This window comes from Sorex fumeus, unplaced genomic scaffold (genome assembly GCF_029834395.1).
Source record: "Sorex fumeus unplaced genomic scaffold, SorFum_2.1 ptg000094l, whole genome shotgun sequence".
NCBI classification, from domain to species: domain Eukaryota; kingdom Metazoa; phylum Chordata; class Mammalia; order Eulipotyphla; family Soricidae; genus Sorex; species Sorex fumeus.
The window spans coordinates 2,606,218-2,623,713 of NW_026606151.1; the positions used below are offsets into that span (position 1 = coordinate 2,606,218).

The 17,496-nt window shown below is 46.3% G+C and overlaps 1 protein-coding gene across 1 annotated transcript in view; it reads right to left on the reverse strand.

Moving 5' to 3' along the window:
* The window catches only part of FKBP5 (FKBP prolyl isomerase 5), a 132,216-nt gene extending 116,300 nt beyond the window's left edge, over positions 1 to 15,916 (reverse strand). The window contains exon 1 of the mRNA XM_056132392.1: positions 15,760 to 15,916. The gene's annotated coding sequence lies outside the window, so the exon portion shown is untranslated. The remainder of the gene's footprint in view (positions 1 to 15,759) is intronic.
* Between the last annotated feature and the right edge of the window lie 1,580 nt (positions 15,917 to 17,496).

The window sequence follows — 17,496 nt, forward strand, 5'->3', positions numbered from 1 at the left end:
TAAAAATAATTAAGTTATACAAAATACATTAAAATCTTATACTGTTATCAATAGTCTCATACTTATAAAAATATTTAAATCATTTGGGAATCTTATAGAGAATAAAACTCGGTCACACTTGTTTAGAAATTATATTTATATATACACAACTGATAATGTTCTGCATAATATCAAAAAGTTTGTTAAATGGAGGTAAAGAAAATATGAATAAAAAATATGAAAAGAAACAGCAACCCAAATTGACAAATCAAGACAAAAACAGACTACCTATAATTGTATTAAAAGTGAGGAGAAAAATGAAAACTCTAAAAAAATTTTTATTAAAGCAACATTGGTTTATAACATCAATTTCAGATGTACAGCATTGCAAGTCAACATTCTGAACACAAAAAATACATAACATATTATTAAAGCTTTCCATTTTTAGTAGCTACAAACAAAAACATAAAATTACAATAAAATAAAGAAGCCAGGCAACCTAATAATTTCTATTATGAAAGTAGCAAAAAAAAAAATTATCCTCTTTCAATGTTTGGAAACTGCAGACTTATACCTAAAAGAAATTATGCTGCAAAAAAAACTGCCTAAGATTGATGGTAACAGCAGCTATGACTATATAAAGTTAAATTAGAGAGGCTAGCAACCACTCAAATATAGAGCTTAACAGATTTCTTTCAAGCGACAATAATACAACATAAAAACATTTTCAAAAACAGAAACATAAAATCCTATGTATTATATGGAAGAAGAGGGCTAAAGGAAATCTGTGTACACACACACACACACACACACACACACACTCTCTCTCTCTCTCTCTCTCTCTCTCTCTCTCTCTCTCTCTCAGCCCTATTTAAAAAAAAATTTTTTTCAAGCACTTTTCTTCCCTCCCTACAGCAATAAATAAGAGAAACTGTTTCTGTTTTGTTATGATGTTCTTTGTGTCCTCTTGGAGGGCACACCCAACAGTGCTCCAGGGACCACGTGGTGTCGGGGATCGAACCGCAGATTCCAGGCCTTTGAGTCATCTCCCTTGCCCCAAAGAAACTGTTTAACTATCCAAATACAAAGCAAGCATAGTAGATCATAGAGGGAAAAAAACGTCCTCTCCCTCCAGAAAAATAAAGACAGGAAAAAGAAACCAATGCATGGAAAACAGAAATGATCTGATCTAAGGCATTAATAACTTGAGGAAAAATGTTTTCTGTGTGGATGTGTGTGTGGTATCAGCATCTGAATCCAACCCTGTGTATTTAGACATATGTGGACTATGTATTTCAATTTTGTAGTTTTGAAAATAAAAATTAGCATTTCAGTAATAATTAATTTAGTCCAATCTAGCTTTTTTTTTTTTAATTTAAGGAGTCAGGCAAGATGAGCAAAGGTCTGGGGCACTTTTATATAAACGGCCAATTTTTCTTTGGTTAATCATGGGAAAGATGATAGAACATGAAAAGACTGTCGGTTGCAAAATGATTTCATCATAAAATTATGCTTAAGGAGGTCAAAAGGTATCTGTATACCACGAAATTTTTCAAAATGCAGGGGTGGCATCATGCCAAAGCTAAAACAATACATTTCTAAGGGGAGATGGAAGCAATGTAATAGTGACTTGGTGATTAGGAACTGGCATTATTCATATATGGGGGAAAATAACCTCTGTTAACAGGGAATAAAAATACTGGGGCTGGAGTGATAGCACAGCGGGTAGGGCGTTTGTCTTGCACACAGCCGACCCAGGTTCAATTCCCAGCACCCCATAGGGTCCCCCGAGCACCGCCAGGAGTGATTCCTGAGTGCAGAGCCAGGAGTAACTCCTGAGCATCGCCGGGTGTGACCCCCCCAAAAAAAAATTTGACTAAGCAACTACAGAAGTATTCCCCAAAGTACAGCTAGGGAGGGTAGGGATGCCCAGAAAATCCAGAGGGATGATGGTAGTCTAAGGTGGCATTGATGTGTGTGTGTGGGGGGGGGGGGTTGGGGGGGGTTCTGCTCCTTTGCTTAAGGAAGGTAGATTTCTTGGAGAGAGGGAGTACTTTATTTCCAAAGAGGGAGTAATAGCCAAATGAATTTTGATATTTTGTCTGTTTTGGGGCCACACCCAGCAGTGCTCAGGGCTTACCCCTAGCTCTGCACTCTGGGATCACTCCTGGCAGGTCTGAGGGGCCAAATGGATGCCAGGGATCAAACCCAGGTCAGCCACGTGGAAGGAAAGCACCCAACTCCCGGCTGTACTGTCACATCCACCCTGGCCAAATTTGGGAACCTCTGAACTGAACTGTGTTTCTCAACCCTTCCTAGCCCTGGTCCCCTTCTAATCTTGCTTCTCTCCCGTGCCCTCTACTACCACCAATCTCGTGGCATGGGATCCCATAGATAGAATTTCCTCTCCCCCTAAAATATCCTGGGGAGCCCACAGCTGACCAGGTGGCCCGGTTCTCAGAAATGCAGAAAGAGACCAACTGTACTCTAAGCGCAAGGCCTGGGGATCGCCCATCACCTTGGCTCTAGGTGGGAAGATTTGGCCTGAATAAGCTTCTCATTATGGGCGGCACATATTCAAATGCCAGAGACCCACGGCGAGAAAGCCAAGGGAGTTCTGCTCTCTCCGGAGCACAAGCTCAGAGAGGTGAATTAACGACAGGTCCAACTTCTCACAGTAATCTTCCTGTCACTGGGAAGAAAGAACTTGGGAGTGCACCTTTTGGAGAGAGCTAGATTTACAGCAAAACTATGTATATGATATGTAATCCTAACAATGAAAAATGATGTATTCTTCTTAAAGCTGATTTTCAAATCTTGGTTTCAAACAATTTAAGAACCAGAATGCTGGGGGCCAGAGTGATAGGACAGTGGGTAGGGTGTTTGCCTTGCACGCGGCTGACCTGGGTTTGATCCCTGGCATCCCGGATGGTCCCCCAAGCACGGCCAGGAGTACTTCCTGAGTGCAGAGCCAGGAGTAAGCCCTGAATGGGCTAAGGGGTAGAAGCGCAGTGGTAGAACCCAAGACTTGCACATTGTGAGGCCCTGGGTTCCACCACCAGCAGAGGGCAGGGAAAAAGTAACGTTCAATTGGGGTCTGGAATATGACAGCACAGCGGGTAGGGTGTTTGCCTTGCATGTGACCAACCCAGGTTCGATCCCCAGCATCCCATATGGTCCCCTAAGCACCGCCAGAGGTAATTCCTGAGTGTAGAGCCAGGGGTAGCCCCTGAGCATTGCCAGGTGAACCAAAAAAGCAAAAAAAAAAAAAAAGAGTAATATTCATTGGTTAGGGAGCTACCTCAAAGGACTGGAGGACATGCCCTGCAGGCTCTGCTCAAGGTCCCAAGTTCAATCCCTAGCACTGCATGTTCTCCGCTAGTGCCCCCCCACCCCCTTATCCCCCACCAGCACCACTGGGCTCTGGCCCTGATCCATCAAACCCACACAGTACTGCCGAGAGCTGCTCCTGGGACTTCTGAACCCTGCTTATAACCTGCTCCCACTCCCCCCATAAAGAAATCTAACAGTGACTTTCCTCATTAAATAAGAGTGAACTGGTATATTATTTCTGATACCAGAAAGATTACTGATACTCCTACTTTAGTTCCCACCCAGATGGTTGAGATTTATGTTTCAGCTGACAGTCTGGGGAAAAAAAAATCTCTAGTTTAATCTGAAAAGATACAGGCCTGGCCATTAATTAGCTGCGGATTTTGAGCACGTATTTGTACTTTCTCTAGACCTCAGTGTCCTCATCTGTGATGCTAGATGACTGACGAGAATATCTCCTTCCCTTCCTTTACCTCTCTCTCTGGTTCTTTCCACTTTATAGTTTTGGCGACTGGGTATCTAAACTTGTGCATCTAAAGGCAGAGAAAAACAAATTCACTAAATTTTAGAGGAAAGAAATAGGATTCTGTACACTAGACCATGGAGAAAGAAAAAAGTTAGCCAAAAACATATTTACAAAATGGAATGGAAAAATTAAAGAGGCATAATGGTTCAGAAAATGAGCTTCATTATCAAAACTTATGGGAATTGCAATTTTAGCTATATTAAAATCAGAGGGACTACAGAGAATGCTAGAGATACAGACCCAGAAATATTATCTACAACACACAAGAGTGCCTCTTAAGTAAACTAAGAAATCTACCCTCAGTACATATGGAAAATATGCTACATCTCCTAATTTAATGATCCTAATTCCACCCAACATAATCACCTACTATTTTCCAACCGTAATTCCCTCTAGTCAAAATTGGATTCGTCATTTCAAACAAACTGAAGATATTTCCCCTTCATTTTTATTCAGTGTTTGATCTGAAATGCATTCTCCCTCCTAAGTTTTATCTATCCATGCTCTAAGTGCTTGTCGACTACTAACTTGTTTGATTCTCATAACAATCTTAGGAGGAAAGTAAGGAGTTAGTTAAGATTACCACAAAGCTGGGGCTGGAGCAATAGCACTGTGGATAGGGCATTTGCCTTGCACGCCGCCGACCCAGGTTCGATTCCCAGCATCCCAGATGGGGCCCCCGAGCACTGCCAGGAGTGATTCCTGAGTGCATGAGCCAGGAGTAACCCCTGTGCCTCACCGGGTGTGAGCCACCAAAAAAAAAAAAAAATTACACAGAGCTGGGACTCTCAGGGCAGTCCAGTCCAGATCTAAGAAGACTATCCATTAACCAGCTAACTTGTGCTTGAAAATTCAAGTTTGTCTTTTTCTTTTGTTTGGGGGGAGAATAAAAGTGGCGGGGGGACACCCAGTGGTAATCCGGGCCTAATCCTTGCTCTGCACTAAGGGATCACTCCTGGCAGTGCTCAGGGTAGCATATGGGACCCCGGAAATTGAATCCTGGTCAGCCACATGCCAGGCAAGCATCCTGCCCACTGTACTATCTCTCCAGTCTCTCAAGTAAAATTTTGTTGTGTTCCTGAAATTCTCATCTGTTCAGGAATTACTCTTGCCTCATGAGTCCTTAAGCACTCGGCTTCGGAGCACTGTGGATGCTGAGTTATATATCTTTTTTTTTTTTTTTGATTTTTGGTTTGTGTTGCTCAGAGGTTGCTCAGAGATTACTCCTCACTCTGCACTTAGAAATCTCTCCTAGGGGGTTTTATTTAACCTGTACCTAGAAGGTGAGTGCATCAGGAAGCCTGGTGGTGCTTTCAGGATTCCTGATACCCCAAGATTGACGCTATGCATCTGGCCAGACCCCAGCAACTTGGACCTACTTTCCCAAGAAATTAAACAGCCAAAAGTTAGGTATGTGGGAACCACACCCACAAACCACCTTCAGCTCAGCTCTATAAGCTCATTTATCAGCGTTGCTGCAGAAATCCATAAATAAATTTCGAAAGAGATCATAATCAGGCCATTTAAGTGCATTAATGGCCATGAATCAGAGACTCACAAATGAATCTTGGAAGAGAGCAGCACACCACAGAGATTTCTCCCACCCTGCACCAGGCTGATTTCACCAGGGCACCTTGGAGGGGGTAAAGTGTGTCCCTCCACCCGCCCCAAATGAACCCCAGCAGTCGCAACCCTCCAGAATCCAATTGCCGTCACGCTCACCACCGAGCCTGTCCTACAGCCCCCACATACGAGGATGAATCCGCTGGAAAACCCAGGTATGTGGGACTAGTGACTGAAAACTCCAGGCTCCAATGGAGTCAGGATGAGCGACCTACCCCCATCTCCTGCCCTTCTGGTTTCCTGGCAGTAATGCTCACAAACTGACTCTGGGTGCCCTTTAAGCGCATTGATGGCCATGATTCAAAGAGTCACAAATGAATTTTGGAAGAGATCAGCACACTGCAGAGACACCTTCAGACCCCAAATATTTAAGCACTGTAGCACTGTCCTCCCATTGTTCATCAATTTTGCTCGAGCGAGCCCAGTAACATCTCCATTTTGAGACTTGTTGTTACTGTGTTTGGCATTTCAAATATGTCATGGGTAGCTTGCCAGGCTTTGCCATGAGGGTGAAATACTCTCGGGAGCTTGCCGGGCTCTCCGAGAGGGGCAGAGGAATCGAACCCGGCTCGCCCAGGCAGGTGGCTTGCAAGGCAAACGCCTTACCACTGTGCTATCGCTTCGGCCCTTAAAGACCCAGTTGTAAAACTTTCAAATTGTGGGAGCGAGAGAGCTATTCCAGTGAGAAGACACTGACTTGCATACAGCCCTATGGGTGGATTCCAAGTCCTTACGGTCCCCTGAGCCAGCCAGGAGTGATCCCTGAGCCAGGAGTAATAAGTCCTGAGTGTGTGTGGGAAGTGGGGAAGGCGAAGTGGGAAGGAGAGATGACTTGAATATGTAGCTAAAGAGGGGAGGGGCTGAAGTGATAGTACAGCGGCCTCTATCTTGCTTGGGTCAACTCGGGTTCATTCCCACATCCAAATGGTCCTGCGAGCACTGCCAGGAGTGACTCCTGAATGCAGAGCCAGGAGCGAGTCCTGAGCATCACCCGGTTTGGTCCCGATACCAAAATCAAAATAAATAGAATAAAATGTACTGAAAGAAGAATTTTTTCAGAGAGCAGCTCACATTGTAGAACGAATCTGTGCACTACATTTTATTCATCGAACTGAAGCAAACAAAAATCAGAACGTAGCCAAGTGACCCATGGTAAAATTTTCTCCGTGTGCAGTGAGTTCTAACCTATTTTACTTCTGAAGAGTTTGCTGACGGTAAAATTCAAAAGTGACGTGCGAATTTAACAGGTGAATGAGGGCCTGACTAAAACCAACCCAACGCGGCTCCGCAGGAACAATGCCCTCGGGATGGCACCAAATTTTTTTTTTTCTTTTTGGGTCACACCCGGTGATGCTCAGGGGTTACTCCTGGCTCATACACTCAGGAATTGCTCCTGGCGGTGCTCGGGGGACCATATGGGATGCTGGGAATCGAACCTGTGTTGGCCATGTTGGCTGCGTGCAAGGCAAACGCCTTACCCACTGTGCTATCGCTCCAGCCCTGGCACGAAATATTCTTTAAAAATTTTAAATTCCAGGAGTGCGTGGCCACTTTTGCAGCCACACAACATCTCCTACTATTCATAACAAGCAATACAAAATAAATTATTTAGCATCTGCCTAGGGGGCAGGCTTGGGTGGTGGTGGGAAAATTCAAAATAATGGTGGTGGGAATGTGCAATGGTGGTGGAATTGGTGTTGAAACGTTGACTTTAAACAATTATTGTGAACAACTTTATGAACATAAATTTTTTTAAAAAATTTAAAAAGTAATGTGGAGGAGCTGGAGTGATATTACAGCAGGTAGGGTGTTTGCCTTGCATGCGGCGGACCCAGGTTCGATTCCCAGCATCCCATATGGTCCCCTGAGCACCGCCAGGAGTAATTCCTGAGTACAAAGCCAGGAGTAACCCCTGTGCATCGCTGGGTGTTGACCCAAAAAGGAAAAAAAAAAAGTAATGTGGAGTTCATGCCTGCTTCAGTCAGTTTAATCAGTGGCTGAATAAATAGCAGTACTCCTACATTTAAGGGGGAAAAAAAAGAAGTCACTCCTGGTGTTGCTTGGGGAACCATACGGAATGCCAGGGACCAAATCCAGGTCGGCCATGTGCAAGGCAAATGCCCTACCCACTGGACTATCTGGCCTGAGTTATTTATCTTTTTATTCAAATATAATTGTCTTTTCCTAGAACAGGATCTTGGCTTATTCTGAAACACAACTCAGAAGCTAACAGAACTTAGTATCTGGCAGAGAAGCATTTTAATACTTTTTAATAAAACATATAATAGCGTTTAACATTACAGATGAGGAAACCGAAGCTTAAAAAAGCCATATACTTTGTGCACTATTACCACTCTTCGTTCTTTTGGAGGTGCAGTACCCAGGGCTTACTCCTGCTCTGCCCTCAAGGATCACTGCAGTAAAGCTCAGAGGACTGACCTTAAGGGGTACTGGGAATCAAACCCAGGTCGGGCAAATGCCCGACCCACTGCACTATTGCTCTGGACCCTATTACAACTCTTAAGAGTCTACCCCTTACCTCCTTCAGCCCCAGGCGCTGCGTGCTGCCCTAATCCAAGCATCACTGGGTTTGGCCTTGGTGGTCCCGAGCACTGCTGGGTGGCCCTGGAGGTGCCCACACCACATTGTGATCCTTATCCTTATCACAGTGGTCACCCGAGGAATGGGGTCTTTTTCCTTTCTGTTTTCCAGTTAGGAAAACATTAAGTTACTTTTGCAAAAACCTCAGAATGTCCATATTCTTTGGTTCCATAGGAGAAATAATTAGCTACTGAAGGTTGTCTAAAACAATGTAAACTTTCGTTAGCTTAACCCCCCCCCCCCCAAGTTAGTCATCTTCAACTGGGTCTTGGTTCCTACAGGGGCAAAAAGGAGAAGGGAGCAAGCCATGCTGATAAAACAGAATTTGGAAGACAATCACCTTCTGAAGGCTGAAGGACTGCTGACAGGAAGTACAATGAATGGGTACCACTAAGTTTCCCCTTTGCAGTTTGTCTTTTCCCAACTAAGCTCAGGCTCCTGTCTTTCTGACTAATGTCAATTCCAGGTGCCTGTAAAAAAGAAGGAAATTAATGAAACAGAGTGCCATGTCACTTTAAGCAAAGGAGGTCTTTTGATGGGAACCAAACGGATAGTGCAGGGATACGAGCCAGGATAAGAATTTTCCTGTAAACCCACAGACCTTACTTTGAGTCATCATAACACCAGGAAGCCCTGGGAATATGTTCTAGACATTTGGTGTTTTCATCACAGCCAAGCCCTTGGGCCCATTGTCCTGGGCCATTTCTTGGTCTCTGAAAGCCTACTACTGCTTACACTCCTTAAACTCTTAGGCCGTGGGGTTACTCACCAGGTTTATTTGAGCTAAGTGATTTGAAGTTTTCTATTACCACCTCGGCTTAAAAAGTTACCCAGGCCTTAAAAATTATGTGTTTGCGGGAGGAGGTTCCGGAGAGCTGGCACAGTAGGCAATGCACTTGCCTTGCGTGCAGCCAACCAGGGTTCAATCCCCAGCACCACATATAGTCCCCCGAGCCCCACCAGAACTGGTTCCTGAGTGCTGAGCCCAGAGTCAGCCCTAAGCACAGATGGGTGTGGCCCCCAAAGCATCTTCTGTGAGGTCCAGAAGATGGTTCAATGGGCTTCTCGCATGGGAAACCCAGGTTTGATGCCTGGCACTAAATGACTCCCAGCAGACAGGTGTGAGCCCTGAGCACAACATAAGTCCTCTGCTCCAGTTTAAAAAAAAAAAAAAATTACGCTGAATGAAGTAATCACTAGAAGGGAAGATAATGTTCATTTTACTTCAGAAACACACAGGGATAATTCTCTGCTTCCTAAGTAAATTAGGAATTTACAATGGTAGTGGGGGGGGGGGGGGGAGAGAAATTAGAACTTAAAAAGGAGACACTTAAAAAGGATTACCCAGTCTGAAATAGGGCCAGACAGAGTACAGGGATATTAAGGTATTCGCCTTGCACAACATCAAATCTGGTTCAATCCCTGGCACGACATATGGCCCCCGAAGCCTAGCTACAAATGAACCCTGAGCACTGAGCCAGGAGTAACCTCTGAGCCCAGCCAAGTGTGACCCAATCCCTGCTCATCCAGACAACAAAAAATCAGAAGCTAGGGGCTGGAGCGATAGCATAGCGGGTAGGGTGTTTGCCTTGCACGCAGCCAACATGGCCACCAACACAGGTTCGATTCCCAGCATCCCATATGGTCCCCCGAGCACCGCCAGGAGCAATTCCTGAGTGCATGAGCCAGGAGTAACCCCTGAGCATCGCCGGGTGTGACCCAAAAAGCAAAAAAAAAAAAGAAAAAATCAGAAGCTGGGGCCAGAGCACAGCGGGTTGGGCGTTTGCCTTGCACTTGGCCGACCCGGGTTCGATTCCCAGTATCCCATATGGTCCCCCGAGCACCACCAGGGGTAATTCCTGAGTGAAGAGCCAGGAGCAACCCCTGTGCATCGCTGGGTGTGACCCAAAAAGAAAAAAAAAATCAGAAGCTTAGTGATACACTAAGCTTCAGAAATAAAAGACGGCTGGCGAGGCAGCACAAGGGCTAAGGTGCTTGCTCTGCTCCCAGGCAACAGCAGGTCAATCCCCAGCACTGCATCTGGTCCCCCTGAGCACAGCCAGGAATGCCTGCATACCCCAGGATGGCCCAAAAACAAAAGAATGAAGAGACCAAACTGGACAGTAAGAAAAATAAGTGGTCCTTTACCACTAGGAGGAAAGTCTAGGGGGGAAAGTGGCATTTTCAGCCCCTCGGCAACCTGTTGGCTCTCCCTTGAACCATTTTCAGAATACTCTTTCTTCCTAGAAATACGTTCTCATAAAATCTGATTAAGAAACTGCATAAAAATTAAATTAAAAAAAAGCAGCACATGGGGCTGGAGTGATAGCACAGCGGGTAGGGCATTTGCTTTGCACACAGCTGATCCGGCTTCGATTCCCAGCATCCCACATGGTCCCCCAAGTACTGCCAGGAGTAACCCCTGAGCATCACTGGATGTGTCCCAAAAAGCAAAAAAATAAATAAAATTAAATTTAAAAAGCAGCACAAATCCAAGTGTGTACCGAGTTTAAAAAAGTCAGCAAATCCCCTTTTCAGTACTAATTTCCAATTAAGGGATTTCATTTTTCAGACAAAAGAAGTTTTTTTGCTTTTTTTTTTTCATTATTAAAAGTTCATGACCAAAGAAACTACATGGGATTAAGACTTTTCCCTTGCATTTGGCTGACCCTGAGTCATTCCCGGCATCCTATCTTTGGTCTACCAAGCACCACCAGGGATGATCCTGCCAGAAGAAATTGCTAAGCAAAGAGCAAGGAGTAAATCCTGAGCGCAGTTCGGTGGGGTCCAACAGTAATAAACAAATAAAATAAAATTTACAGACCCTAAAGATGCACAGATGTATCAAAAGCATTATTTTGAAAATGTTTTTCTACTACACCAAAGACAGAAGAAAAGTTTAGCAAATAAACGTGTGCCCCCACACTCCCTCTGGTGGTCCTTCACTCTCATGAACCAAATGTTTCCCCCCTCAAAACAAGAAGCAAATACTAAATTAAGCACAAAATGAACTTGCTCCAGAAACGATTATGGTCTTACAAATTTCAGCTGAATGCTGGTCAATTCTTATAACAAACTTCGTAAGTCACAAGTTATTATGAGTACTGGAATTTTAGTTTCAAATACTGCTAAAATATCCTTAATAGCCCGTTAGCCTGTCAGGCTACTTTTCTGCCCTACTATCAATTATTATAACCTGTTTCATTTGGCAGAACTGTTCTCCCACAGCAAATATCGTTTTTTTGTAAATTCAAGCACACTTCAATGTGGCTTTTGTTTTTAAATCAAGAGTTCTGTGATTTATATACCAATAGCTACTCAGTTTCCAATGTGTGTAAATTTAATTTTCTCTTTTTTTTTCCTTTTGGGTCACACCCGGCGATGCCCAGGGGTTACTCCTGGCTCTGCACTCAGGAATCACCCCTGGTGGTGCTCAGGGGACCATATGGGATGCTGGGAATCAAACCCGGGTCAGCCACGTGCAAAGCAAACGCCCTACACACTGTGCTATTGCTCCAACCCCAAAATTTAATTTTCTTTACAATTTTAGGGATAAATGTCCAAAGCTAAAGAACATACTACAGAGGGCAGGAGAAAGAGTACTGGGGATAAGGTGTTTGCCTTGCATGTGGCCAACAGTGTGGTTCAATCGCCCACTACCACCAAGAGTGATCCCTGGGTATAGAACCAGGATGGGTATTTGATCATTGTATAATTGAAACCCAAGCACAAAATTCGTAAGTCTACAACTGTACCTCATGATGTCTCACTAATAAAAAATTTTAAAAAATTAAAATAATTAAAATAAAGAGTACAGTTAAAATAAAAAAAAAAAGACTTCACTGTAGCGGGAAAGAGTATAACAGACTGGAGTACATGCTTCGGTCCCCTGAGCACAGGTCAAGACGCAGCACCAAGCTAGGAATAAACTCCTGAGTACTCCTGGGGCATGAAACTCCTGAATACTATTGGGTGTGAAGCAAAACAAGCAAAAAAAACAACCAAAAAAAAACACCGCAGGAGCTGGAGAGATAGTACAGAGGGTAGGGCACTTCATTTGCATGTGGCCAAACCAGAGTTCAATCCCTGCACCCCATACAGTCCCCTGAACCCGCCAGGACTGATCCCTGAACACAGAATCAGCAGTAAATCCTGAGCATTGCCGGCTGTGGCCCCCAAACAAAACAACACACAAAACACTGCAGAAAAATCTACAACTATTAAATAAGGAAAAACAACCTAATTACCAACCACTAGGTTAAGAAGAACTATAAGCTGTATATCTTATTGCTTAGCTTAAATAATTACAGAATTTGGTGTGCAAAGATATTTACAATATAGTACTTTGTAGGAATTTTGGGAAGAAAATATATTAAAGACCTAGAGATGATAGTCAGTGCCAAGTATATCTTGCAAATTCTTGTTAAATGGAACATACGAGTCCTTGGCAGTGTCATTTTATGTATTCGTGAAGCTTGCTTTCATATATAGTCCTATCTTTTGGGTCTTTATTTATTTAGAAATATTTGCCTATTCCAGAACTCAAAAGGATCCACAACTGAGGATTCGTGGAAATGTTTACAGGGTAAATGCGAGAATTCAACTGATGCTCGATATTGAAACTAAAATGTGGCTGATAATTTTATGACATGGTCTACCACAAGTTTATGTGGACACAAATCTAATTTTAAAAAAGCTAAAAAACAAATAAGAAAATGTACTTTTTATTTTAGAATGCATTTTATAATTAGAGCTCCTAAATATGCCTATATTTATTTATAGTGTCTTTAAGTCTCATCAACATTCTAATTTGCATAGCAATTAAGCAAATGTAGCCTATACCTTTTAAAGAACAGCACTATCCAAAACAACTGTCAGTCCCATATAAGACTCCTTACAATGGGATATTATTTACAGTGAAATTTCTTCTTACGAATAAATACGCTAAATTAAAACCATTTTGTATGAGGACTTACTCATTGTTCAAGTCATCTACTCTCTTACCACCATCAAAAAGTCAACTCAGGGTCTGAGAGAGAATACAGCAGACAGGACACAACCAGGTTCAAAACCAGGTTCAATCCCCAACACTAGAATCGATCTCCTAAGCCCAGCCAGGAATGATCCCAGAACAGAGCCAGGAATAAGCCCTGAGCACGGCTGGGTGTGGTCCAACAAGAAAAAAAAGTCCAACTCAAATTTAGCAAAAATAATTTCTATAGCTATGGAAAAAGGATGTTTGCTCTTTCCTAGATGATTCCTTATGAAGAAGCCTTTAGAAAGAGAATTAACCCCCAAAGAGTTGTTCTTTTCCAAACCAAAATCAAACAGAAAATAGAAGATTTAGGTACTAGTCGTATTCAACATTTTAGGTGTTTCACATTAAGCTGGTTAAATTTTTTCTAGCACTTTGTGTCTGTGTTGGTACGGGAGGACCATAGCTAGGTATCAAATCCAGGGTCTTAAACATGCAAGACAAGTCTTTTACCACTGGCCCGTATACTTGGCCCTAGCTTTTGAAAATTCATTTTAAGGGTCAGGTATGCTTCTTATTGGTAGATCACTTGCCTTACATGTGTGAGGCCCTGATTTGATCCCAGGCAGCACACACAGACACAAAGTCTTTTTTACAAAAAAAAAAAAATTAAAAATTCGCCCAAATTCCCATAATTAAAAAAAAAAAAAGGTAAAGATCCAGAAACAAAGTAGTGTGGTTATGGGAAAACAAAGACCTCATATCGGAGACACCTGCTGCTTTAGGTGCAATTAAACATTTTATAAAGGCCATCTTAATTTTTTAGTCTCATATAGTCACAACTAGCCCAGTGGTTAGTGTCTTTAGAAGTTACTAATTAACTGGTTAAGTAAAAGTACCATCCATGTGCCAATAACAAAGTAGCATAACTAAATTGTAAAAAACCTTTTGTTGAAAAAGAAATTAATCAGAGGCCAATGTGGCTCAGTGGTAAAGGACATGCATGCCTTGCTTGCAAGAGACCCTTGCTACCACACACGCAAAGAATCAAAACTGTATCTCTTAAGTCAGAGTCAAACAAGACACCTATTTTTTTTAAGTGGAGTAAGCTAAAATGGTGTTTGCCACAAATGACTGTTACTAAGAACCTTCAGTTTTAAAAAAAATATCATTTCTAAAGATGTCCTAAGCTGATCCGAGCCATTATTGTAAAATTCTTTAGCCATGATCAACTGGGAAAATGATAAATGCAAGTATGACAAAGACTTCCCGTGAGAACAAAGAATTTTTTTTCAAGTCTACCCTTGAATTTTGATTTACATTCTAAGAGAGAAAGCTACTATACTTCTCAAAAGTAAAGAAAAAAAAACTTCGTGGGTGGGTGGGACAGAACTCCCACGGACTATTAAAAATACTGGAAACTGCCTTCCTTTAAAAAAAGAAAAGAAAACTCTGCCTTCTTTGGCACATTGATTCCCTTGTCCCCAACCTAACAAAACGGGAAGACAATAAAAATAAACACTCCCGTCTAGGTCCTTCTTTTTTTTCTCTCTCTCTCTCTCTTCCCAGCGAGGCAAAAAGAAAGCTCCCATTCAAAGCTAAGCCTTATTCGCTGGAAAACACACTCCTGAAAAGTTCATCCAAAACCACGAGCTCCAAGTGCTGGGTGCAGAATTTACTGAACGGCGGCCAAACGCTGGACACGCTGTCCCGAACGGCTCGGGCCGGCTATCTGGCGCTGTGCATTCTGTCTTTACAACTTGTCCCTCTCCGCTGTGTTCTTGCCACCGCTGCAGAAAAAAGCGCTGCAAAGACACCGAGAGGTTCCCGCCGGCGGGTTCAGGGAAGAGAGAGAGGGAGAGGGAGAGGACAGGCCATCGCCCGGCCGCCCGCAACCCTCGCGCGCTCCGATGTGTTGGATCAATGAGCCCCGCGGGAAAGTGGGGGGGACGCGGACGGGGGGACACGGGCTTGTTCTTTCTAAGGTCCCCGGAGCGGATCGCGCGGGCGCCCCGGCGACAACTTTTGCCTCCCCCGCCGTTCACCTGGCGGGGCGCGATCACCTGTTCGCAGCCCCGCGCGGCCGCCGGCGCCGATGCTGCTCCGCGTCCCGGGGCGGCGGCAGGTGAAGGCGGCGGGGACGGCGCATCCGCACCGCGGCGCCCGGGAAGCGCAAACCGAAAGCCGGGCGGGCGGCGGCGGCTGCGGGCGTGCGGACGGGCGGGCGGGCGGACTCCGTTATCCCCGCTCCTCGGGCCGGCCAGGTGAGCGCGCGGCTCCGCCCGGCCCCGGGACGCCCAAGTTTTCGCTCCCGCCGCGCGCGCTTCTCCGAGGGTCGCGCCGCTCCCTCGGGGCGCTCGGGGGGTCGGGGGTGAGCGGGGAGGGCGGCCTCGCTGGCAGGCGCCGGGGCTCCGCGGGACCAGCCCGGAGCCGGGACCTGTCGGTCCCCCCCACCCCACCCCAGGGCGGGAAACAAAAGCCGGGAGAGGACGCGCGGGGGAGAAGCCGCCTCGCCCGGGCGGAGGGGGCGGCGATGGGGGCGCGCCCCGGCCCCGGGGAGGCGCCCGGGGGGGGTCCCGCACGCGGGGTTTCCCCGTCCGGCTGGAGCCCGCCGCGTCGCTCCGGGACGGGGAGGCGGGAGGCCGGCCGGCCGGCCAGTCCCGGGAGGGCGTCCAGCTCTCGGGCGCCCGCCCCATCCCTCCAGTGGCCATGGCGCCGGTACCTGTAGCCGCGGTGGCCGGTCCGCTCAGTCTCGCTCCGTCTCCCCCGCGCGCCGCTCACACCCTTGAGCCCGCCCAGAAGGCCGCCCGCGCGCCGGACGCCGCCGCCCGAGACTGGCAGCGCCCGCGAATCGGCCCGAATCCCCCGGGCAGCGCCCGGCGCCGTCCCGCCCCCGCGGGCCGCAGGACCCGCCTTCCATAGGGTCCCGCGGCTGTCAGTCCGCCCCCAAAAGGCGCGCGGGCTGCGGCTCCGACGCTCGCCATTGGCGGCCGCCGGCCGTCTATGCAAATGAGGCCCCGCCCCTCGTTCATTTGCACCTCCGCCTTAGAGTAACCTCCGCCTCTCCACACCAGCCCACGTGTCTGGCCCTTGGCCTTTGGGGGCCCGGGAGAAGGCCGGGAGGAAACTGACCCGCACCCCTCCACCACCCCCCCATCAGCATCTCTTTCTTACCCCCTGCGAAAGTAAGGCCGAAACGAACTAGTTGACTTCACAGCAGAATCATCTCTTTGAAAGCTCTGGCCTGGGGATGGAGAGGGGCCGGCCAGATTCTTTGTCTGGTAAGGAGACTCAGGTCAAGCCAGGAAACAGCTTCAAGAAGCCAAGGATGCCCACTCGGAACTGGGGGGAAATTCAGCACGTAGCCTTTGCCTCTGAACACGCAACGGCTATGAAACTTCATGCGTTGTTCAAACATGAGCGCCTAGAACACTGAAACAAGAAGCCCCACTCTTGGGGGCGCTGTGACCTACCCCCCACCCCCACCCCCTGCAAAGAGGCCCTGCTGAACAAACGCAGTGTCAACTGGGGTCCTGACCCCTCCAACTAAATGAGATCACCCCAGGCTCTCCTTGGGAGTTTCAGCGGCTGCATCTGCCTGTATAACCACCTTTGTCCCCATAATTTTAAGAAGACAGAAACCCAAGCCCCATAGCTAGTCCTTTGTTACCTCTGGAAGCCTCAAGTCTCAGCGCAATTGGCTGCCTCATCGGCTAATTTCAAACGTGCCCTTTGCGCTGAATAACTCTGCTGCTATGCAGGTGCTTAGGAAGTACCCCTTCTGCAAAGGACCCTGCTGTGTGGTGCCATTCCCTGCCTTCCAAGGGTGGTACCTAAAGAAAAAAAAATCAACTGGAATCAACACTGAGCACCCCCCACACCCTCCAGAGCAGCACCCCTGTCTAATGTCTGGAGGCTTCCCTTTCTACCTGCTGTCAGGGAGAATCACCAGAATCATGCATGCATACACTCCTTCAGCAAGGGTTCAAACTTCTCTCTGGACATCCACCAGTTGCTTAGACTTGGGCAGTGGTGACCAGTGGTGTGTTATGTGCAGGATACCAAGGGCTGAGAAGGCATTGTCCCACTCTGAGAATTTCTGCCTGGAAGACAGGACCTTTCACCGTTTGCCTCTTGTAAGGGCTATGACAGATACCTGTATGGGGCACAGGGGAGGGTGCCCAGGAGAGGGCAGTTGGCTCTCTCTGGGAGAGATCAAGGTTTCATCCAAGAAGTGAGACTAGAGGTGAGTCTAAGTCTACTTTTTGTGGGGGGAGACGGAATGTGCCACACCTGTCCATGCCCAGGGGTTACTCCTGGTGGCTCTGTGTCCAGGGATCATTCCTGGTGGTGCTCAGGGATGCTTGAGCTCAAACCTGGTTGGCCACGTGCAAAGCAAGCGTCCTATCCACTGTACTATCTCTCTAGCCCCGTAGAGGGAGTCTTAAATGAGGGTGTT